The 25,757-nt window shown below is 38.3% G+C and overlaps 1 long non-coding RNA gene across 1 annotated transcript in view; it reads left to right on the forward strand.

Annotated features, from left to right (window-relative positions):
• The first annotated feature begins 806 nt into the window (after positions 1 to 806).
• LOC118698780 (uncharacterized) overlaps positions 807 to 25,757 on the forward strand; it is a 119,235-nt gene continuing 94,284 nt past the window's right edge. Inside the window, exons 1-2 of the long non-coding RNA XR_004981946.2 lie at positions 807 to 872; positions 1,636 to 1,725. This is a non-coding gene — a long non-coding RNA (uncharacterized LOC118698780). The remainder of the gene's footprint in view (positions 873 to 1,635; positions 1,726 to 25,757) is intronic.

Here is a 25,757-nt window from a genome sequence, read left to right on the forward strand (position 1 = left end):
TCATCTGAGACTCCAGTGCAGAAATAACTCCTCAAGCCTTCTGTAAATAAATAAGTGCCTGGAGCTTGATCCTTCACTGGTATAAGTTCAGACTTGTGTGGTTGCTTTTGATAGATGACTCATGCTGTGAACATATAGCTTGTGGAAAGAGAAAAAATTACTTACAGTTCCCTGGTGCTTTTTTGATGCTTTTAGAAAGTCTGTCTCTTTTTAATGGAGATTATTTTTTAAAAAACATAAACATAGGTTCCTGAAAATATGACAATTTGTAAAATAGCAGTTTGGTTTATGAGATCTGCTATGTCTGTTATGAAAATCTTCCATAACTTACAGTTCATAAGAGCAAAGGTAGAAGCATATGAATGATTTTGATTCAAAAATTTCAAATTATTTTGATTCAAAAATTTTGTCCTCTGGAGAGCATTCCCAAAGTCAAATCCTATTTTGCATCATGTGTGATGCTTTAAAAACATCCTGGACTCCACTGCTTAGAATTAGAATGAATGTGTTTGAGCTAACTCCTGTGTTTTGAAATAAAGCTAGAACAATGACTATAAAGTGGTGCTGACAGCCAAACCAAGCATAAAGCTATAAGTATCTGATAAAAAATAAAATGTCAGAGGGAAGATAGAAAGGAAAAAAAAACCTATGTAGTTCTCTTTTCTGTGCCAAGGCTCGACGTAGATTTTAACTAACTTGTGACACCATCTTTTCATGGCAAATGTTTCTGAAGGTTTCCAGTGTCATAAATAGTATCCATTAGCATCATCCCTTTGGTTTCCTTAGCAACTGAGACAATCAATTCAATGATAGTTCTATCTGCACAGAAAAGCACCAGCTAAAAGAGTTATGGACAGAAGTACAAAATGCAGGTAGGCTGGAATCTATTTGTCTACAGAAAAGCTTTATTTCTTTCTCTGCTTCTTTCTATTTTATGAATTGCAAGCCTTTAATCACAAATTAAGCACAAATCTCTTCAAACTGTGCTTTGCTTGTGCATCAGTGATGGTTGATGCTGACTCTAAGGGATTCTCAAATCCATTCAGCTCAGCTGCAAGAAGCTTGATATTTTACCTTCACAGCCTGAAAACCTTCATTTTCATATTTTGGATTGGGTGTGAATATATCACTTTTTTTTGAGTATCAATTAGAAAATTGCAACATTAAGGCCATGCTGGGTCTTGTTTCAGTGGGTAGAGGAAAGGGGCCTGGTTGCTGCTGCTGTTTTCTTCATTCCTTCCCAGTACACAGGGGTCACATGCTGTTTGTGTTTTCTGTCATTTAGATCCACTCTGAAGAAGAAATTCAGAAAGCAAAAGGCATAAATTGTTCTGCAGACTCCACTTGTGAAGGATGATATGGCTGGGAGAGGTTCTCCTTTAAAAATATATATATTATAAATATTTTTTATTTTCTAGAGTAGCTTCTTTAATGTCCTGCTGAAGCTTCAGTCCAACTCTGAATGATTCTGTCTGCAGAAAGGCTTTCTGCTCTTAATTTGCACTGCATTGTCAGTACCAAATATCAGTAGGGAGGGAAATAGTGCTATGATTGTGAGTTATTGGAAAAACTCTATACTATTTACAGAAAAAGTAAATTTTTTTCTCTTTCTTTAATTTTTCTTCATTTCTTCAGAGTCAGACAGCTGGATGTATTCTGAAGAAATACAGCATGTTAGATGAAAACATTACTGTGTCAACTGCTACTCCTGAGACACAGACAAAGGTGCTGTTTTGTTACTTTTGCTCATTTAGATACTTAATTACTAAAAACAAAGTTAATATCAAGCCTCTTGAAGTAGGTGCAGAAGGTCTCTTTGGTTCCTGTGGGGACTTCCCAAGCTAACCATGGAACATAAAAATTTATTAAACAATAAATTCTTTGCATGCCTTGCTTAGTTCTGATGACTGCTGCTCCTGAACTCCAACAGTTTCTGTATCAGTTCTACCAATCCCTAAGCCCACTGTCATGAGTAAGATTCCATGCAGGTTTCCAAGTTTACTGTTGGAAAAAATCAGGTGGACGAGTCAGGCTTGCTCACTGTCATGAGTACTGGGAATAGTGCTCACCCCCTGAAGTAATGGGACACAGTAGGATGACTCACTGGCTTTTTTGGGATTCTGCTTCCCCCCAGACACTTTGTGATTCAGTTCCTATAGTTGCCATGAAAGAGCTGTGACAAGTTCAGACTGATGGCCACAGAGAACTGTATTCCAACTTAACTGAGGCCCTGAACTTTTTTAGAATGTAAGAATATCTTCATAGTTTCACTAACGTAGGGCTTGGAAGCTGCTCAGCAGTCTTCCAGCACCATTCCCTTTGTTCTAGTGGAACTTCAGTGTGGCACTTGCCTGTAAGGATTCCAGTGAGGATGTAAGCTCATTTGATCTGAGGTAGAGGAGGAAAAAGTCATGGCCTCTTGGACATTTTAGAGTTGTTGCTCGATATCTCATATGAGTGCTGACATTTGTCATCAGTTTTGGTTTGGCCATGGTGTAAGGTAGAAGTATTCAGTGTGCATGCAGATTTGTTTTCCCCCTCCCTGCATATAACAGACCAATTTTCATCTAGCTGTCATGACCATATGTCCCTTTTGTGACTGTGTAAGCATTTTTCCCACACACACCTTCTTTTTTTCTTCCTCCCCCACTTTTTTTTTTTTTTTTAAACCACCTTGATATTGTTGGCAGAACTCAGCACAACAGATCTGAGTTCACTCCCTCCTACTGGTCAGCACTGGGATGAGCAGCAGTTGCTCAGGGAATTGCATGTTATGGATTTGATGCTTGTATATTCAATGAACATGTTAAATGTTATAAATTATCAAATCAGTAACCAAATTTATAAAAAAAATTAACAAAGATTTATTAGATCGATAACAAAAAAATAGAATTTCGAAAGACCACCACAGCCAGGACAGCGTCAGCCCCGGGTGCAGGTGCTGGGTGAACCGAGATCGGACTGACAAAGTGCCAGCGTTTCCCCAGTGGTTCACCCCAAATGCTTCAAGCAGTCAGCTTATATACAGTCTGTTCTGCCTGAGGCAGGGATGACCAAACGTTTCTTTGTGTCTCTTCACATGTAGAACTGGGTCCATACATGTGCAGGAATAGACAAAGGTAGGTCCAGGTGTCCAGACAGATGTCTGAGCACCTCAGCAGAGCCTGCATTCGTATGTAGCAGAGTGACACCAGGTGGTTCTTGAGTACGGTAGATGTAATCTTCCCAGGTACAGGTCCCCATGAGTGATTTAGACATTCCAAGGAAACTAGCAATCATGGCCCAGGAAGGTTTCTTTAATACGTTAACAGACTTGATATTATCTTTGTCTGGGAACTAATTGAATAAAAATGAGACTTTGCTCCCAGCCAGGGTGATCACAGACATACCTTCGATTCTACAATATTTTATACACATATATAGCATGAATTATCTCTACCATATAATATATTAAGTGCAAACAGGTTAATAGTGTGGATTCTTGGCTGACAAATACAGGAATCCTCCTACTAATTATCATTCCCAGAATTAGATTTTTGGCTTTTGCAAAATCTCATTATTCATTTGCAGATCGGATACTTAAAACTGTTATTCTTTACTCGATTCACAGTGTTTGGTGGGGGGTGTGGAGAGAATGCAATTTCAACACTCACTGGGGTATGGACACAGATATGTGGGAACATTTGAAAATTTGTTCATGGACAAACTGCCAGGTACTTGAAAGACCCCAAATAATATTTAGCTGAGCCACTTTATGAACAATCTCTCAAAATTCAGGGAAACTGGCAAAACCTAATACGTATTTTGAGATGAGATGTACTTATCTCCATGAGCTTTAACCAAAGCATGGTAGCCACCACTGACACTTTGGGTTTCTGCACTGTCCCTCTTCCATGATGACAGGCAAGTGCAGTTTATAGACAGTTGATGCAACAAGGTAATATTGATGAAAGCAGTCAATATGTTTTCACTGGACATACAGATACCATAACGATGGTGCTGTTCAGTGGTTGCTCCTAACAAATTGTTAGGTATAACTTAAAACAGGTCTTGACCTTCAGTGCAATCTATATGCTCAGTTAATACTTTTTAATTGCTAATGCAAGTAGAGGGTGAAAGTGTGAGCAGCACAGCAGCAAACAAGTCATTCTCTATTGACCACGTGACATGGGACTGTGTGTGTATATATTTGTGAAAATAAAGGCAACAGAAAGAACTTACAACCAAATAATTGAACTAATTTTTTTTCTTCATTCTTTTCAAGAAGTGGTTCATGAATCAACTATTGCAATACTCAAGACTACTGATAATTAGGACAACCACATAACATGGGAGTTCTGCTGTGTTTAGATAGCTACTGACCTGGAAAAGAATTCAAAGGATCCAAGCAGAAATGAAGTTTAAAGGACCTTCAGGGCAGGAGAAAGAGGAGATTTTCCAGAAATGTGAAAACAGCCAGGATGATTTCAAATGTGATGGTCCCGAGTCAAAAGCACTTTTGGAAAATGGGAGAAAAAATTTCTGTTGGAGAATTGTTTGAACTCTTTGACTTTCATCATTAATGCTTGAAAATATCTTCTTGTAGAAGCTTTGTACAATATTTTGTTGCCCTACATTATAAATATTTATTATATAAACAACTACATACCACATAAATTCAGGACATAAGCAATAAACCATTTTTCAGGTGGTTTTCCCTCAAGAAAATAAAATGAAATAATATTATAACCCATAAATGTTACTAAGGATATGTTAGGTGTGCAAGGGCTTCAAGAACTGAAAGTATACTTTCAAAGTGAAACCTTTACCCATCAAATTAATCTGCAAGCACAGTTACATTTGCTGTAACTAAAATGCTGCGTGAAAGCATCCTATTTAGAAATACTGCATCAAGAGATTTCATTGGCATTTCAGAAACAGAGGAATTTTGTTATTAGGTTTCATGTCTTGTTCCACTCCACCAGCCTTTGTAAGCTACTTTGTATGACACTACTTGTGTCAAACACCTCAATATAGATTTGGTATTAAAGCAACATCAGCCTAAGTGCTTTCAGCAGTCATCCTTATCACGAGAGGATCTGTTAACTATCCCGTGAAATGGGCTTGTTGGAAGCTAACAGCCTGGAATAGGGAATGAATTACTTGCCTGCCATCAGCCCTCCTTTGACAGTGTACTCAGATTTAGTTCTAGTCTGGCAAAGCGTGATAGAAATATACAGCTTGCTGATGTAAAAGTGTTCACAGCCACTCTACTCTGCAAACAGCTCTGGTGGGGAACAGCAGAGCAATGATCCTGCAAACAGCTCTTTTCTTGTAAGGCATCTCCCATGTTCATCTAGAAAACATTTTTACTAAAAAAGTTTAAAAAGTTTAGTGCATTTAAAAATAACAAGAAGCAACCCCCTCTTTGACTCCAAAAATGGGAGTCATTGCATTCCTACTGTTAAGAGCCTGAAACATATTCTGCTGCCAGGTGAATGAGCTGTGCCCAGGTACCAGCAGACATATCTTCTTGTTCCTGTGCTGTCCAGGAGTGGCTGTCTGGCAGTAAGACAGTAATTTGCTGGGATGTGTCTGCTTATAGCTTTCATGGCTTCCATTCTATTCATCCTGAGTCTGAGTAAAGATTTCCATATACCACCGTGATGTGCTTGGGGAAGGATCAACTTTTCTTCTCCACTGCCTCCCTCCTCCCTGTGGAACATAGTATCTGGCACTTTTACAAGCACAGAGAAAACAGAGCCAGGACAGTCCCTTGTTTCAACTTGCTGTCAAAATGGGTTTTAAAATACCCTGTCAATTAATCTCACTGAAATGACTAGTGAAGGTTCTGCTAACTCTATCCTTGCAGCTCTGTGGTTAATTCATTTCTGATTTGGACATGGAGTAGAAGTGGCAGCGTAGATTGCCCTCCTATCGCTGCAACAGAAAAGTTAAAACTGGCTGATGCCCCGTATACTGCAAGCTAGGTAGCCTTCTGCTAAAGAGAAAGAGAATACTTTAAATTAGTGTTTTGTCCCTTGAAATCTGCATACCATATTAATAGGGTGATTTCATTGCTATCTATACACCACCAGCCTGGTCTGGAGTTGATTACTCATTTGACTGGCTATTTGACTGGCAGGAAGTGAGCAGGGAGCCTTTCCTTATATAATATTGGTAAAAAAGATGAAATTGGTGAAGCATTGAGGCTGCTAATCCAATACTTAGTCATTGCAAGAATCATCTGTTTTGGTTCCAGAGACCCTGGTTTCCTATGATACTGCTGAATTTAGCATTCAGCTTAATTCCATTTTCATTCACCTTCAGCCCCCAGTGAAATATCATTGCCCACCTACAGGTTAATTTGACAGCATGAAACAGCAAAATGATCCCTTTTCAGAGTAAGTATTTAATTTTAGATTGCTAATAACCATAGCACAGTCATGATGTGGTGATGTGAAGTGCCTGTGGTCTCAGCAAGCCACAGAAGCCATCAGTGTTTTACGAGCTTATCAGAGTGCTAACCTTTCCATAGGAATTTCCTGCTCCCTTCTTAGAATGGGATTTCAAAGAAGACAGGTACTTATATTCAGAAACAGCCTGAGAATGAAATGTTCTTTCTTGGGCTATATCAGCGTTCATTCATGCTTGTGAACATCAGGGACTTGGTTTGCAGAGTAACTTGAATGAAATGAGGCTTTTTCCCACAGAGCTTCCTAACAGTCCTTTCTGAAATAAATGGAGTGGCTGATGGCTCTCAGAGCTGCAGATGGTGAGATACAGTGTGTTTTAGCTAATGCAGTGATGAGGTTTGCCTTTTTTTTCTACCACTAATTATCATCACACTGAAGTATTTTGTCAAGAAATACTTAACAAGTTTCACAAACATTGTTTAATCTCCCCACCTTTCTAAAGAAGCTTGTTGTGGCTGTAAAGAGTGGCAATTGAACCGGCTGATGTGCATAGATGGTTTTGGCGAACAGAAGAAACATTTTTTTATTGACCATTCTTCTTTAGCTTTCTCCACAGCAGAATCTAAGATGTGTCTACATGGAAACTTTCTCTGAAGGTAATATGCACTTTTAGAAGAAAGAACTGCTAGCCACCTCTCAGCAATTGCCTTTTTTAGTGTTTAATTAATTATCTAACCTCAAGTCAATATCAGAGCATTTTTCAAGAGTATTAAACCTTACGTTGCAAGCAGTTGCATAAGTGCACCCTTGGAAAAACAACATCTGTTGCCCTTTGTTTTGTTGCCTGTACATCTGTGGCACCCAAGAGGCAAAGGTGTCTCCTGAGGGCTATCTGACAATGCACTGTCACAGGCATGCACAAACATGATACCCTCACTGTGCATTTCCTCATGGCATTAGACACAACACTAGAGCCTGAAGAATGAAGACACTTCTAATAAAATAAAGTCAGATTGTCTTTTTTTTGGTCAGAGATGTGGGAGATGGTGTGTACACTTCTGTTAACTTTTAGTATATTCTTGATATAGAGCTTTATATTATTTATGTAAAACCTAGAAAACTCAGTTCCTAAAGGCTCTGTTTCCACTGCACCATGAATTTGAGTTATAGTTGGCTTCCATATAGTTGCTGCATGTATTACATCTGTCTGTGCATTTGACAGCAGGTTTGTAGCCAGGAAATCAAAACAAGACAAAATACAACCTGGTAGGTTGTATAGGAAGTGCCTCAGTGTATGGGAGGGCCAAACCATATCCTGTTGGACAATACTGTATTTCAAAGTGAATCTCTTTCCCCACCTGGAATTTCAGGTTAAGAGGACTGATCTCTTTTGTGAAGTGCTAATTAATATCTACTAATGAAAGAAATAGGATAGCACATAGGCTGCTATAAAACTTAGGAGTGAAATTGTGCCTCACATTAGAAGTGTTTCTGTTGCCTTACTTGCCTAAGTATATCAGTTCTGCTGAGGCATAAGCATCTTTCAAGGAATAGATATGATAGATCATTAGTTGCAAAATTGGATGTCACTGTTCCAAACTTTTTTTCCATTATCCAAGCACCTAGTAAACAACCAAAATGTGTTCTTGAACAAATGAGTTCTTGGAAATTTTCATGTTGCAGTCAATGGATTTGTACTTTATTTCAGAAACGAACAGCAAATTGCATCTCCTGAGGCTGAAAAAAAAAGCAGAAAAAACCCTTTTTAATTGTTTGGTTGGGATTGGGTTTCAGTCTTTTTTCACGGTGTAAAAAATGCCTCTAAATATTTTAAGAAAATTTTTACTTTGTGTCAGAATAAACAGAATCTTGATCTCCTATATATTTGTGGGGATTTTGTTTTTATTTATTTGTGTGTTTCCTGTCTGTAGCTGAGGGCTTTTCAGTTTGTTTGTTTCATTTTTTAAAGCATACAAGAATTGGAGTAAATGATATTTCAATGCACAGAAATAGGAATTTTAAATACTAGGTTGTCATAAACAAATAATATGAAAGAGGAGTCCTCATGTTTCCATCAGAAATCTTGACTGACCTAAGCCCTTATTTCTTTAGAGATGTTGGAAATTAAGTTATAATTAAGCACTCATATTGTTATGCCTGTGAATTGTATCTGATGAAATCATTTACAGGTGAACAGTGTTTTAGTAAAAATAGCTACAGAGAACTGTAGTTAGAGTAGCTGAGAGTTAAGAATTTTTTTCTATTAGAGCTGTTAGGGACAAAAAGAAATCAGATTAAACATGCTTGTAATAAGACTTTCATCAGTGCTTTTATAAAGCTACAGCAAACAATGCAAGTGTGAGACAAAATCACAGCCATTTCAGGTTGCTTATGCAGGAGCTCTGAGCAAATGCAAACCTGAAATGCCCATGGATGCTTAAGAAACCAACACAAATGGACCTGAAAGTGTTGCTTCCATGTAACATTTAAATACATTAAACTTAAATTAATTGTCTTGCAAATGAAAATATTCAAGTAGATTTTTTAATTGCTCAGATAGGGTCTGGGTATGAAGACCCTATTCAAAAGAGTCTTATTCAAAGGAAGACCAGAATCTGGGAGAAGAGGGTGACCCTGCTTATGGGAAGGGAGGCAAAATGGAAATCTACTTTGGATATGTATCAGGGCTTATTAGAGGTTAATTAATGTTAAAGTAGATGGATGACTTGTTTTTCTTTTGTAGGTTAAAGATGCACAAATACTGACTTAGGTCTTATTGCAATGTTAGGGTTTGGGGTAGCATTGCTGCTCTGTTTTTCTGTATCAAGTATTATTGTCTTCACCAATTTCCAAGGAAAGATTTGATCTACAAGTGATATTTGGAGGATATGTAAATTCTGATATCCTTAATGACATTTGTTTAGCTCTGTTCAGTCTTTCTGCATTCCACCAGCCTCTATTTCAATGTAGTATTTTAATATATAATGGGTAACCCCCCCTACCTCTGCCTCATCTAACCACAGTCTGAACTGAAGTTAATTACTCAATGCCTGATAAAACTTGACAGTATGTTGGAAAGTTTTTCTTTGAGTTTTCATGTTATTACTTAGTAAAGTGTTCAATTCTCTTTGCTGCTAAGCACTGGTAATAGTAGAAGACTTGAAGTTAAGAAACGACACCAATTATTTTTGGAGCATTCTGGGTCCATTATATATAGAGGATATAAGATTGTTAGATTCATTATAGCATAATATCTTTTCCCATCAGAAGCTCTGGAAAATAGGATAGTTCTGGCAGTGCACATCTTGCACTGAGAAACTGTCAGGATAGAGAAAAGAATTGTTTTGAAAATGGTACCTAATTTTAAAAAATGTAATATTTTTCCCCAAGGCACATGTAATGGTATCTCTAGGATCCAGATTTTTTTCCTTAACCATTTGATTTCCCTGTTCTTTCTCTACTTTGATGTTTTTTGCAAGTGTTGTTTTAGACAAAGTTCTCAGTCATAAACAAGTCACTGTTTTTATTGTAGTTTTGCTATTTAGGTTTCCAAAAGTGCTTAATTTTTTGGTAAGATCCCAACTACTCTCCCTGTCTCAGAGGGCTTGCATGCTAGATTTTTTACTTTGTGGTAGTTTTTGTTTGGTTGGTTTTTTTTGTTGGTTTTTTTTTTTTTTTTGTGGTTTTGGTTTTTTGCTTAGTTTTTAGGGTTTTTTTGAGTTTTTTGAGAGGCTGGAGAAGGGGGAGGAATTTCATTAAGCTCTCTCTTCAGATGAATCAGGGAAAAAGAGACAATCTTGTAATGTTGCCCATTAGAATGGGATCTGGATGTTCTAACTCATTTTGAAGCATTAATTAGAAGTAATTTGATGAGGATTAGTTGCCGTAAACAGACTTTAGGATTTTCTTATTTATATTTTCTTTGGGTGGTATCTTTTCAAACATTATAGCCAGACCTGTCTTCTATTGAGTATACCCAGTTGTCCCAAACATTTGGCTCCATCCTAATCTATGACCAACATTACACTAACAATGGTTTCTATCTCTTTGGGATAAGGATAAAATATTCTCATGGCCATTTAGTAAATGGCAGCACAAAGATAGTAACATAAATGTAATAGCAGCAGCATAATATAGTGATAACTGTGATGTATGGGAGACCCTGAATGGGTAGAGGATACATCTGAAGAGGTATATCTTGGCTTAAATCAGGTGTCTACATGTTTAGTTCACAATGACCAGACTCTTGGTTTACTTTCTGGATTTTGGATGTCTTATTGGATAGCATTCGTTAATCCTTTTTATTCAAGTGTGAAATGTTTGTGGTTTTCTTTTTTGGTGTGTATTGTTTTCTGGGGTTTTTTTGTTGTTGTTTTCGTTTTGGTTTGTTGTTGTTTTTTTTTTTTTTCTTTTTGGTGTGTGGTTGTTTTCCCTTTTTTTTTTCCTTAGGAGAATTTTTTCCTTGGCACATAATTCTTCAAAGATTCTGCCTATTCCAGCACAGAGGGTAAAAATATTGTGGGCTGGGGTGCTACTCTTAATAAGTATTTTTAGGCTTCTGGCATGGAAACAGTTAATTATTCAAAACCAGAATTTCACTGAAGAAATTCAGATAGAATATTTTATTTACTAACCCAGATTTCCATAGCTCTAACTTTTTGGAGTTAAAGTAAGAAACTGGGAAAAAACGAGAAGCCAGGGTTTGAGATCATTGCGAAGCAATGATAGTGCAAGATCATCCTTGGTACCTTGTTTTTATTGCACTGGGAACAATCTGTTCAGTTATCAGCATCAGGATGTCTCTGATCTGTCATGAAAGTAAAATTGGTACTGCTGATAGGACACCTCTGTGCTTCAGAGTTAGAGACATGCACAGCTTACTGCTGAGCATCCACTGGTCTGCTCTTGTGACCTGAGCTAGAAATTCTGCCCCTTGCTCTGCTGGGTCCTATAGAACAACTTGCTCCCAGAGTACCCCCAAAGACAGGGCTTTGTGGTGCAGCAAAATTAATCCAGCATCTAAATGCAATTTAAAAAAAACAAAAAACAAAAACCAAAACAAACAACAAACCCAAAACATGGTTTCTTGTGGTTCTGTGGTTCTTGTGGGTTTTTTTGGGTTTTTTTTTTTTTTTTTTTTGTTGTTTTTTTTATTTGTTTGGGTTTTTTTGGTTGTTGTTTTTGTTTTTTGTTTTTGTTTTTTTTTTTTTTGTTTTTTTTTTTTTGTTTTTTGGTTTTTGTTTTAATACCAAACAGGCTGCAGTAAGCCTGCTAAACCAGACAAAACTTAGATTTGTATGCATGAGCAGTATCTGCCATTTAGCTTCCAGCCTGTAGAAAGGAGATAATGAGAATCTGTGGCCAAGGGGGAGATGGGAGAGCAAGGCCCCTTTTCATGGCTTAATCCTACTAGACTGTCAGGTAGAGGTAAGAAAAAATGCAGTTTATCTTCTTATCTTGGTGCTTTCTCCATCCTCTGTCTCTTAGCAGCTCTGACACATTGTGCTCCAAGAAGGTCACAAATTCAGGAACTGGCCTTTAGCAGGGCTTTGTTGTTTGGGTTTTTTTATTATTATTTTTATTATTTTGGCAATGCCATATTATCCTCATACGATTCTTGCATGACTTAGGGCATGTGTGTATCAGAACCCCAGTATGATAAAGTACAGGCTGTGGGGCTACATGATAGTTGTCTTCCTGGTATCAAACTTTGTCAGGGAGAGTTACAATACACATGTGGATAGGTCGTGGTTTAGGAATGGTATTGCTTAATTTAGTGTTCCCACTGAAACCATTCCAAATTACACACCAACTGCTCATACCCCACTTCCTCTCCCTCCTCTCTCTGGAAAGGAGGATTGGAGGTACAAAAGGTAAAAATCATGAGTTGCTGTAAGAACAATTTACTGGAAGCAGCAATGAGATAAGAAAACAAACAGGGACAGCGACAATATTAGTGACCAAAGTGTACAAAATGCAAATGCTCACCACAATGCCATGCAAAACCTGACAATTCCTGACTGCTTCTATGTACCCTCACCTGTGTTCCCAGAAAATGATGTGAGGTGGTGTTGAAAACCACTGGTTCTTAGCCACGCACCCTCCTGGCTGCTGAAAAACCTAATGGTCCTGGCTGGAACCAGGACAGGATATTATTATTTTTCTGCAAATAGGTACATAAACTTGCCTAATCTACTAGGTTGTCTGAAATTGCCATATCTAGTGTCACCAGGGTTACACTAGAAAAGGTTGGCTGGTAGACTTCTTTTTCCAGAATCATAGAATATTCTGAGTTGGAAGGGACCCATAAGGATCAACAAGTCAAATTCTTACATGAGTGGCCCATATGGAGATCAAACCTGCGATCCTGGTGCTATTAGCCCTACTGAGCTCTTATCAGGGTTGGCTTTCTCCTTTCCAGCCCAAATCATTATGTGATTCTACCATTCTCTAACACAACTTGGAGTCAGAAAAATCTGGGCTTCTCATTGCTCTTAACAAGAGCCTTAATGTCTTAAAAAATCTGATTTCCACTATTCCCTGGTGGTGATAGCTTAGAAAGCTTTCTCAGAAATGCTCTGTAGTGGGATTGCTGAGCAGTGATTCCCACAGGTCAGCAATGACCACCCCCTCACTTTAGGGAGATGGAAAAACTGGCTTAGTTTCTTTTATGGTTCAACCAGTAAAAATCTCTTGTGTGTGCAGTATGGGGGTAAAGTCCCCAAACAAATGTGAATACAGAGCTATGGAATTTATGCTCACAATCAGGGAAGGGAACTGTGTTTGCTACAGTGCCAATATCTGTAACTGTTCTGTATCCCTGAGAGTATCCCAGGAGCAATGCTATTGACTTTATGGTCCTGATCTGGGAGCTGGCCTTTCTTTTTGGAATAACTGTTTGTTTCCCTCACCTTCATGAGAGCTATAGGTGTGCAGAGAAAGTTGTGACTAGAACTGTGAAAACTAGAGAAAAAAAAGGGGCAGATGTCTGAAGAGGGGGGTAAAAAGCTCAACCCCCCTTGCCAACTTCTCAGATTTTCCTTAAATTGTTTGTTTTTCTGATTGTCTTCAGTCAGAATGGAAAAAAGGCTCCAGCTGCAGGAAGAACTGGGGATTTCTAGGCATTTTATACCAGCTGAGCTCATGATGCTGTTTTAATAGCCTGTTGGAGATGACTCAGCCAGCTCAGACTGTGTAAAATCATCAATTATTTATTTCTAATTTTCGTGCATTGCTGGTCTGTGGAGATCATTAATGTCTGGATAAAAAATTACTGGAGAGAAGTGGTGCCTTGCTCTCTTGCAACATCACTAAAATTTTCAAGTAAAGGCTGTAAACAAGGATGCTCGTCTAGAGCAATTGCAATCTGAGCATTTAAGGGACTATTCCTAATTTAGTATTCTGTGTTCTTTCTCTCTGCTTACCTAGCCAAAGAGCAGTGCTTACTGTCGCAGTTGAAAAGACCTAAATTCATCCACATGTAAATTTTTGTGCTGAGTATTACGGTGGCTTGGTTTCCTTTATAATTCTTCCCTGCTGTTGCACAAAATCACGTTGCTCAGATATGACTCACTGGATATCTGTTCACATGTCATTCTGCTATTAGAACTTAATTGGGATAAAATGGGGCATTCTCTCTTCTATCCTCTGGTCCAGGCAGTGTTGTGATTTGCAGTTTTTAAGAGATTATTTTTTTCCCTATTTTGGTAGAGATTTTGCAGTTGCAGCTGAGATGTGTTTGAGTAGGGGTTTGTAAAAATTTTACACTTTTATTTAGCTAACTGATGCAGTTGCAGAAGCCAGTACTCTGTTTTCTGGGTGCAGTGAGTCCTACAGCATCCACAAAAGCCACAATGTAGATGTTAGTAGCTGCAGAGTTTTCTTTCGCTGAGAAAATTCATTCAAGCCTAGATCCTCTAAAAGGAAATCCATATATGCAGGAAGTATATGTAACACCTGTCCTTGTGTTCTTATCTGCAGCTCTTTTTTTGTGTACTTTTGCTTTTAACAGAGTATCTCATGCATAAATGCAGGTAGAAATTTGATTTTACTTTAATTAAATGGGAAGCAATCTACTTAGTGATACCCAGTCTGTGCCAGATCTTGGCATTACAGCTAGGTCTTCAGAAACATTGCCTGCAGTCCTTCACACAACTGTTTTAACATTAGTTCTTGCACTCCTACCAAAGATTTTAGTTTGTCTATAACATTCATATTGTAGCAGGAAAAAATACAACACTACCCAAAAATTATGCTCATGGTTTCAGGATGGTACAGAATCTAAAGCTATGCTTCAGTAATATCACCATGTGGAAAAAAGGAAAATTCATTTAAAAAATCCTAAATTTGGGATCTGGCTTATTTTTGACTATATCCAAGATGAGTAGTAGATAACTCAGCCATCAGGACGTATTTTATTAATTTGGACATTGAATTCAGGGCCAAATTCAATTCCCATTATGTAGCATTAAAATGATACTTTGCATATGCTGCTTGTGGATGTTTGTAAAAAAGAAGCTGTCTAGAGGATTTTATAGTACCCTGAGATTGAGAGATGTCTAAATAGGGGTATGTGACTGATGGATTTGAAATGTGAAGATATCTGAGCTGTAAACTGGTAATGCTAATGCCTGGAGTGGTTTCTCATGTACTCTTAGCTTGCTCCTAAAAGGAGAAGGCTTTGTGTTCTCCAGCAACTTTATAGCTTTAGTCAGGCTTTTCCAGGGATGCATCTTGGTATTGTCCAGGGTTGGTGAATGTTATAAGGGATTTCAACCTTACCTTTGAGTTTTGACATTGGGAGTTTGACTCTCCAAATTTTATCTTGGATAAATTGTGAGGCTTTTTCACAGAGAATAAATCTCACTGTTCACCTTCCCCTTTCCCTCCCTGCTTAACTTACACTACTGAACCTAAAAACAATTCATATTTGGCACAAGCTGAAAGACAGTGATAAAGAAATGATGATCCTAAAATGAACGGAGGGACTTGTGAAGGTTAGAACAACAATGTCAGAGAAGAGGTATTTACTTTCTGTGTGTTTGCTTTTTTCCCAAGCCTCCACGGTGAAAAAAGCTCATAAAAATGTGCATAATCAAGCACTTCCAATGAATCATCAAATGCCATGAAACGTCATAGTAAAAAATTATTCTTGGGCCACTTGCTGAAAGTGCTATGCCTATTGATTTCCATGGGTAGGAATGAGGCAGGACAGAAACATGATGTGGAGCTGCAGAAAATGGGATCCCACCTTGTGTGACTTCTGCTTCCCCTCACTTACATCTTCCAAGGCATTACTGTCTAACATGAAGAAGGTGGTGTTGTCATAACTCATTCTTTACCTCTGCATCACTGACCCTTCAGGAAGGTAGAGAAAGATCCCAGAACCGAGATCCTCTTAAGCTGATTTGTAGGGAGAAGTTGAGTATTAATACTTACACTGATGCAAGATTGATGATGTTTCACGTCATGGCCCAGATGCATAGGTTGTTGCTAATAATTCACAAAAGGTTCACTTATTAGCAAAGCAAAATATTTCTTCAGTGACTTTCAGAAAACTCCATGTCATTACTTGCCATAATGGTCCAACTCTCATATTTAAAATCAAATTAATTTCAACAGAATGTACCATGTATGTGATTTCAAGGTCTCTCCATTTAAGTCACATTTTACTTGATTATAAATAAGACTTACCCTATTGCACAGTTCATTTTTGCTTTTCTCTGATTAGAAAAACAAAACCTCAACCCTAAATGTAACCTAGCCAGAAGGTCAAGGATTAGGAACATCAAGGAAGAATATAGAGGGGACAAACTATGATGATGGTTTGTTGGTCCAGCATGTGCAAAATTGATTTTCATGTGGTTTTGCCGCTGGAATTGCTTGTCTTGTTCTCTTTGTCCTTTTGTGCTTAAACTGCTCCTCAGAGACCTGTGTACATTGAGTGGCACATGTGCCATGATCTCCAATATTGTCAAGCTTTTTGTAGTGCTGTGTATTTAAAGAATGCAGTTTTCCATAAGTGCTGTAGTGTGGCAAAGAAACAGGGCTGTGAAGGGAGAGTGGAAACCATGAGAGTGGAAAGCAGCAGAGTGACATTTTTCATTTTCGTCATCTTTGACAGCTGCTTCATAGTGAGAGCAAATAAGAGTACCTATGGCGGTATTTCTAGCTAATCCAAGTGTGGCAACTGCTTTGGGGGAAATTCTGCATCACAGTTGTTCCTCTGCAAGTTTTCTTGCCTCAGACAATCAATAAACAAGTGATACAGAAGGAGGTACCTTGTACCTTTCTAAATCTGACACCCTTACGAATGTAAAGCAACACCTGTGTGTTCAAAGAAACCATACACATCCCTCAAATCTTTCTGAAATCCAGGCTGTGTACATAAATTCCTGAGTAAAATGGCTTTGTTTTCAGTGTCCAAACCTCCCTGTACCTGTACCCTCTCTGATCACCAGTGCTTGACCCTGCTGCCTGAGGGAGATGCTGGCAGAGGAGCTGACTGGGCAGCCTGGAGCCTGCTGGAGAGCAGCTGCATTTTATCTTCTCTGTGTTGCCTCTTGCTTCAGCTGCTGCAGCATTTCAAAAGGCCAGGCTTAATGAGCTGTAAGGGGGGGTGGGGGGGGTGATATTCAGACAAATCTTGGTAATATACTTTGATTAATTCAAGGGCTGAAGGTAGCTGAAAAACCTTTTTTGTTTTTTTTAGATCCAGGGTATTACTGTATTGCCTTACATTGCCTTTAATAGCACAGTGTATGTAAACACCTCTTAGTAGTGCACAAAGAAAAAATTATTAACAAGAATTACGTCTTTTCAATTGAAATATGTATTAGGCTTTCATGTAAAATCTGGTTTTCCATTATAATCAGTTTGGGAATTTGGTGCTTTCCTGAGGTTTACAAGCTCAAAGGGAATTCAATTGTGCCAAGTATTTTTTTCCATGTAATGTTAAAAAGTACATTAACCACCCTCACCTGTTCCAGTAGAAAATAAACTGTTACCTTTCATTTTCTCTTTCCTGTTCCATCCTCCATTATAATTTCCTGCTTATTTTTTTGAAGTGGTGAGGTACACTTTTCCCCCCTCTCAGTAGGCCAAATCCATAGAGAAATGGGAAAAAAATGAGCCTACCTTTCTCTGTGACATTATACTCTTTTATTTTACTCTGGGATGACTTCTTTTCAAACTTGGTCAGACACAGAAGCACTCTTACTCCTCTTGTAATGTATGAGTGGACTCAAATATTTCTGGATCTATGTGTCCAAGTCTTGTTTATGGGGCCAATGTTTTTAGTGATTTTTTTTGTTTAGGGATGGCTGGGTGTCTGTCCATTTCTCTTGGGTGGTGGGCAGTACCCTTCTACCTGCTTCTACCTTACTAGTAGTAATACTAAAGCAGAAGATGCCTCCTGCAATCTGAAAGTCACCACAGTGGCTTTCATTTATTTTTGTCTTGCTCAGTCTTTCCCCCTTCATTTCTGTTGGGTTTTTTTGGTTTAACCTATTTGTCTTTTTGGTGCTGCTTCAGTCAGTAGCTTCTTATAGTCTGAGTGAGCCTTCCATTTTTGTTCTTTGAAATACCTAATATTATGTAGATTAAAAATAAAGAAATCTGCAACGAACTATTTTAAGCTACTGTGGAGCCATGTGATGTCAGCTTGCACATGCTGGCCAATTGGCAAGCTGATGATTTTTGTCTCTGAGCAGTTGTTGCCTTCTAAGCATTTATTGCCAATATAAATGCTGACCCTTGCTGCTCTCATTCTGCATGGCCATGTATAATTCTTCTTTTGCTTTGAGACCTCTGCTAGAGAGAGGCGGGGATATATGACCATAGAAATTGCGTTAAAGCTCAGATTATGTTATTTCTGAAAAAGCTTGATGCTTTAGTGGAATTAAATGTAGCCAATTATGAGACAGAGTGGTCTGAATTTTTTCTGGATTTTTTTCAGAAGTTCACTTATGCCCTGAATAATATGAGCATTTCTACACTTTTCCCCTGCTACTGAATGCAGTTTTATGTATTCTTATTAGGATTAAATAGTTATATAACTTAACTGAAATCTTCTAATTCTTGACTTCATTGATATATTTTGATATATCACCATTTTTATAGATAAATTGCACAACTTTTCACCTTGAGAAAATCAGAGATACATGATTGTTGTATTTCAGCAAGCTTATTCTTCAAGCTTGCTTGAATCCTGTAATGCCATTTTTTGGTACTGTATCATGTCTGTTTTCTATCAACATTTAGAAAGCCATATTTTTTCTCCTTTATTTGTTTGTGGAGCATGTGGCTTTTTTTTGTGTTGAACTCTCTACTCTGAAGAGAATTTGTGTAGAAAATGTGTTTCTAGCCAATTGCAAGGCTAGGCACAAGATGTTGCATTCGCCTTCAGTCAGTAGCTTAATGTGTGTCCTGGCAATGTCTCAATCTGTCTATATCCAAATAACACAAAAATCTTTAATGTGTATTTATATTCAGCCCTGTAGGAGGAGAGCTTTAAAGCAGGTATTTTGGTTAACAAAAAAGTCTGTGTTATCTGGGTTCTGTGGAAGGATGATTTGACTTTTAAACTCGAAAAAAAAATTAGTACACCAGAAAAAGTGGGTCCAAAATCTACACCTCTGGGATTGAATCCCAGCAAATAATGCTGAATTAATGTATTTGAGCCTGCAAACTGACTCAGGCAGTCCACTCTCCAGCTGGGAGCAATGCTATATGGAAAAATATAAGCCTACCTTCAAACTGCTGTAAAAACCTGAAGATGAAGGTACCATGAGAGTTTAGTTGAGCTACATTGGCTGTTGTCAGAGCTCATAATATCTCAAGGGTAGAATTGTTGAACAGAGTATCCATGACAGAGATTGTGTCAACATGCAGCTAAAAAAGCAGGAGGTGGTGAGAGGGAGGGATGCGTCCCTCAGTTCTGGTGTTCTCCTTAGATTTGCAGTTACCTTTACTGTAGGGATGCCCTTTGCTTCATAATAAAGTAGCATGCCAGAATTAAATGCAATGTGTATTTTTTTTTTTTTTTGACCTGTAACAGTCCAAAGCTACTGTCTTTGGGTGGAATGCTTTCAGGTACAGTGAGAGACTGTATATCCTGGTTTGCATAGTTAAAAGAAAACAGCCAATTTCATGGTGGCTGCCTGTCAAGTTTCTTATCCATATTTAGTTAAATATCAGAAATTACAACTTCCTCTAACAAGTATTTCAGAGCATTAATTAACTCAGTTTATGGTTTTCAAGTAAATATTTACAGATAAATTGTGTTATAGTTTTATGTTATGCCACTGAAGGGTAATGTGGTTGTCTGGTTTCTGTACTAGTGCCATCTGGTGACTAAAAGTTACTATGGAGCCTTCCCTCCTGCAGCTGGAGGGGTACAGGACGGGTTTGGCCAAGGATTGAATTTGATAATCAGGAGAAACTCCTCAAGAGGGTGCCTTGGATCTTTGCATGGGGTTTATTGTCCACTTCTGGTAAAAGCAGTGCTGAGAATGACTCTTAGAGAGGCTGTGATTTCATTTTAATGCTTGAATGATTATCTGAACTACTGAACTACTGCAGCTCATAATTTGTTAGAACTGAATAAGCTGGCTTCAAGGTAATTTGGACTGAAGCAGAAATACAGTTTTGGAATCAGTGGTCATCGCCTTGAATTTCAGCCTTTTGCTGTCAGGCACAAGGTTTAAAGAATGGACTTGCTACACATTTGTAGTGTGTTTTTGCCATAGGAGACAACTCTCCAAGCCCTTTCAGACTCCTTCCTTCACTCGTCAGTTATTAATGTACTGTCCTTTTAGTCAATAGCACATAGATATGTTTTTCTCACTAGCTCTTTGCTAAAGTCATTTTAGGGTTTCAAAGAAAAACCAGATTTTGAAGAAAAGTTCTTTCCAGAACGTGGTCCAGGAATGATTTGAAATAATTTTAAAACAGGAGGCAAACAACATCTCCAGTTTCCCATCCTCTATACTAAAATGCTGTCTTATATATTTTTTCCCCCTTAAGTACTTGTTGCAGAAAATAGTGTTCTGTCATCACGTTGCAGTGATGGCTTGGCTTATGGCACTTCAGCATGCCCAGTAATTGAACCTGTGATTCCTCAGTGTTGTTCTTCCTGTCTTTTCCTGCGTTTTCCTGCATAAAGGCCAGGGGAGAAGAGAAAAAGGTACCTGGTGGATTACCAGTCTAGCAGGAAATAAAGAACATTACACAGTGAGAGGGAAAACAGTAACTTCTTCCTTCATTTCCGGAGGTGGAGTTTCATGCCACACCCTTTGTCACAATGCTCAACAAACAGCTCTGGTGGTCAGTTCTCACACTCTTGAAACCCATAATGTCCCCTTCAAAGGTGCTAAGAGAAGTAATCTTGGGACTAATTTTACCTGTTTTGGGTCTGAGGTTGAAACTGTGTGCAAAAAGCCAAACCAGCTTGTCCTCACAGGATAACTGAAACCCTGCAGGCTTTGCTGGACAAATAAGAGACTGGGGTTTATTCCAACTGCTTTGTTAATCCCTTCTTATTGTCTTCAGGGAAAATAACTGATTTTGACAGCTCCAGGAAAATAAAATATATATGTGGAAGATATATATATATATATATATATATATACACACAGATATGAATGTATGTGATAAAATGCTGATAAGAGGTATCTGCTCCATTAGTGTGAAACTTAACAATATATAGCAAGAAGTGACATCTCTCTCCATTAAAATTTTGAGAATAGCAATTTCTTCCTAAAAGAATACTTGTGAGTTTATAGGAGTGTGTTGTGCAAGTCCATACATGACTCTTTGCATGTATGGACACACATGGACTCCTAGAGAAGGTGTAGAGTTTCTCACAAGAAAGCCTGGCCTCAGCTGTCAAGTGTGGATGCTCAATGCTTTTTGTAAACTGCTTCTTCAAGTCACTCAAGCTGAAGAGTCTTGGTCTCCAAGTACTCACAATCCCTGTGCATCTGTGGAAATTCATGGCCACGTATCCGTAGGGTCTGTGCCAGAAGAGAAATTTTGAAAACCATACATAGAATGGTTTGAGTATGAGTAGTTATGTGTTGGTTCAGCAATATGGAACCAAAATGGAGCCTGGAAAAGGTGTTGACTGAAGAGGAGTCTCCCTTATGTGCTGAGTTCAAAATTAGAAATGTTCATTTCCAAATCTAGGTTGACTGTAGCCTGGGATAATGCTATGACTGCACTAGGTTTCTTGACTTTTAAAATCATTTTATGCTACAATTCAAAAGATGTTTCTATTAGTTTTGTATAGTGTTTTTAAAAAATTTTAACAAATGAATGAGAATGCCACTTATCCAAGAGTAACAGACTACGTTTCTTAGTTACAAAAGTTCTCTTCAGAAATATGTCATCTTCCATAAACAGGGCTTACTGGATTTAATCAAAAAGCATGCCTTAAAAAATGTATTCAAGTGTGCTGGTTAAGCCATTACAGTAGAACTTTCTATTGCACACTCTATATCTCAGCTTAGTTGGATCTTAATTTGTTTGTCCTTCTGGCTTTTTTGGATTGAAGAGAGATAGAATCATCAGGGGTTGAATTTTGGGAGTTATTAACTGTTGTGTTAGCTATACACAGCATTTGTTTTTCAAATGTACCTCAGTTCATCTTCACAGAGGCAAAGAAGATGTAAAAGTGGGAGAAAGGCTGTTGTTCCTACAGAGGCAGCCACCTCTGAAGCACCATTAATCATACCCACAATCTCCCAGTGGTGGCAAAAGCCACCAGAGCCAGCAAAAACTGGCTTCAGCTCTCCATGCCAGTCTTCATGGGCAAAAACAGTTCCAGGGCTTGTTCTTCAGACAATGACCCAGGGAGAAGAGTAATCTGCTTCCAGGGTAGAGGAATTATTGTGGAGGCAAGCCTGTGCGGATGCATGGTCCTTAAGATTAAGTCAGCTATAGCTAAATAAGGTTAACAAAGGGAAGAAAAATACATGTAAAATACATACCAGAAAAATACATACCAGACTTACTGGTATGCCTGAGACCTCCTTCATACTCCCACACCCTGAGCTTTTAAACCGTGGAGACTCCAAATTCACAAGATTATTTAAATGCAAGTCATTAGGCAGAGGCTGGGCTGTCTGAATTTGGGCTTTTGTGCATCTGCATCTGTTCCCTTCAAAAAATATAGGAATTTCTTGGCTGATGACCAGAGTTGAAGGCAAAGGATAGCACCAAGTACCTATGACATTATTGATTCAGCTGTGAGATTCACCTGCAAGCTTTTGGACAGGGGTCAGTGGAAATGCTACTGAAGTCCAGAGCTGCTCCCTTTCTTAGCCTTTGCATCTGGACCACGGTGTTCTTGAGGGTAAGTAACTACCTGCTTATACAAATAACAAATCTCCAAGATGGTGTGTGAAAATGTTCATGAGCAACACTTCCTCATGTCTTTTGGAAAAGGAGTGGGCAAAATCTTCAACTTGCTTTAATCCAGACTGTTTGAACCCTACTAGTGGAGAACAAACAAACAAACAATTTTTTTAAAAGGCAGCCTCCTCAGCATGGTTAACTTTTTAAAATGTCTTTGTCAGGCTGACAAGTATTTGTGACTACCATGAGTACAAAGGAGTGATTCATTAGACCCCAACATCTTTTGGGTCAGCTATTTTCAAAGCATTTTCTTAGAGCTGCCTTTTTTTATACAGGCCTAAGACTTGAAAACTCAGACATCGAATCAGAGGATAGTTTGGGTTGGAAGGGTCCTTAAAGATCATCTAGAAAAGTTTTATGCATTTGTTTATTTCTAGTTTAGTGCTTGATGACATCTTCATTCAGACAGGCTTGAACTTTACTTGTGTGTTGTACGTGTGAATGGAGCTGCTGAAAATGACAGTCAGGAGCAAGACTATGAACTTTTGAACTATGAACATGCTGCAACTATGAACTTTTCTTAGCTGGCAGATCTAACAAGGGGGGAAATTCTTTACTCAGAGTTTTCCCAGCAGTTTGTAACTTATTTTCCATGGCCCTTATATGAAGTAGGGACTTAGATGTTGAAAGCCTTGCAGGAATATTTCACTTGAATGGGGTATATGCCTCATGCTTCCAAAAGTTCTTTGGGAGGAAATGAAGGTGCTTGGCTATGCAATCATACAGTTGTAGACTCAAGATCCGTATTTTAACCCAGCAAACTGGGAGGTAGGATGTAATTTCAAACCATAGGTGAGTAGGATGCTGCCTACTGGAATGACCATTCTTTGACACTCATCTTACATATAAAAACCAATTTTCCTCTTGCACAAATGAAGACCGTGCCTTTTACACAGGGCTTCCTTTTGCTGTGGATCACCTATTGGATCAAGATGACCCCCGTGGCAGGGAGAAATTATGAGGAGGACTCCATGTTATCAGAAGGCTAATTAATTACTTTATTATACTATATTATTCTGTACTATATTACACTGCATCTAAACTGAATCTGCCAAGCACTCAACTACACTCCCCTGCACAGGATCTTGTGATTGTCTGCTGACAGTCCCAACACACACACATGGATTCAATTGGTCAGTGAATCAAAACACTCACACCAGAATCCAATTACCAATTCTCTTCAGGTAAACAATCTTCCACAATGCATTCCACTTGTGAACAAACACAGATGCAGCAAATGAGATAAGAATTGTTTTTCCTTTCTCTGAAGTTCTGAAAATATGAATCGCAGAAATTTCTTGGGAAGTTGTGCCTTGATTTTCTCTGTGAAGAGAAATGAGACAACAATCACCTTGTTCCCATCTGCAACTGCCTAAAAATAAATAAAGTACAGAACTCTTTACATAAAGAATGAGTTGCTTGTGAAATGAAATGGACTGACGATATACAGAAAACTGTACTTGATTACTGGTAAAGGCTAATTATGTATAAGGTACTTTCCTTTATTTATTCCTTTCCCCCCTCCAACCCCTTCCCACCACAGGATTTACAGTCGTTCTAATATTATGTGTCTTCTTACTGACCATGGATGAATGCAGAGGATGCCCTTTCCCTTGTGCATCTCTCAGTCACTACATTCTGCTTTTATTAGGCTATGTTTGCTGTGGCAGCATGGGATGCAGCCTGTGTCTGTCAGATGAATTTCCTTCACGGTTCCCTGAGGAACCATCAGGTCAGAGTGAGCATCTGTAACACTGCCATCCCTGCTGCACTGACTCACCCCCACTGCTTATCAATGTAGAGCTTCAATGACAGTCAAAGTGGCATGGGGAGCTTTTGCTATTTTTAAATATTTGCAGTATTAGTGAAATGTATGAATAAATCAATATTTATACAAAGAAAGAATGAGAGCAAGAGTTTCAACCCCCCCAGTACTATACATATGTCCCATCCTGGATTTATTCTTCCTTTTATCTGTGCATAGCCAAATAACAACAAGGGGAGAAGCTCCAACAGACAAGAATGAAAGACACTTTCTGCCTGACTCTGGGCAGATGTAGAGAAAAGTTTTCTGTGGTTGAAATGCTGAAGTTTAATCCTGTTGTCTTTATCTTGAGGGCCAAGGGGTTTGAATTTCCCAATGCTTCTTGGTGTTTCTCCTCTGTGTTACTAGGTGTAGGACTGCCTCTCATATCTGATATGATATTTTGGCCCAAAACTACTTTAAATCCAGAACACAGGAGACTTTTATTTTTGGCTGAAGCCTTCAGTGGGTTTCAGCAAAATGTGTAGCTGGATAGAATCCTCCAGCCTTTCTGAATGGATAACTAGATCTGTAAGTCTATGGACAAATTCTGCCTTCTCATAAAAGAACAAGTTTCAGCTTAAATTCGGAAATATGTTGTTTGAAAGGGCTGGTTTTTAATCTGTTAAAAAAGTATAGTTTTATGATGATTAACTCTTAGATCTACTCCAGAGCAATTTCAAAAGAGGCAGAATGTGGGCAGGTACCAATTACCTGTCACAATTAGTGTGCATCTTATTGTACATATTTAAGAAATTAATGACAGTAGGTGGTTAGAGCTGTCTCATTGCTACTAATTAATATGATAAATCTTCAGTAGGCCATTGGCAAAATAAGATTACCAATTAAATGTGATGTCAATAATTATTAATTATACGAGAACAGATACACTTCAAGTCCAGTAACAATAGTGGGAAGCTGTGCTTTCTTTCAGAGACATTTCAGTGCATCTACTACTTGAAAAGCAGTGTATACTTTATCTGAAATATTTATTTAATGGAAATAATGCCTAAGAAGTGCATTCATTGTCCTTGAATACTAGAATTTGGAATTTTGTGTATGCTCAATAACTTTCTCATAATCCTTCTTGTATTTGCACCCATTTAATGTTGTTACCAATATTACATATGGAGAGTTTATGT

This window comes from Molothrus ater, chromosome 1, assembly GCF_012460135.2.
Source record: "Molothrus ater isolate BHLD 08-10-18 breed brown headed cowbird chromosome 1, BPBGC_Mater_1.1, whole genome shotgun sequence".
NCBI classification, from domain to species: Eukaryota; Metazoa; Chordata; class Aves; order Passeriformes; family Icteridae; genus Molothrus; species Molothrus ater.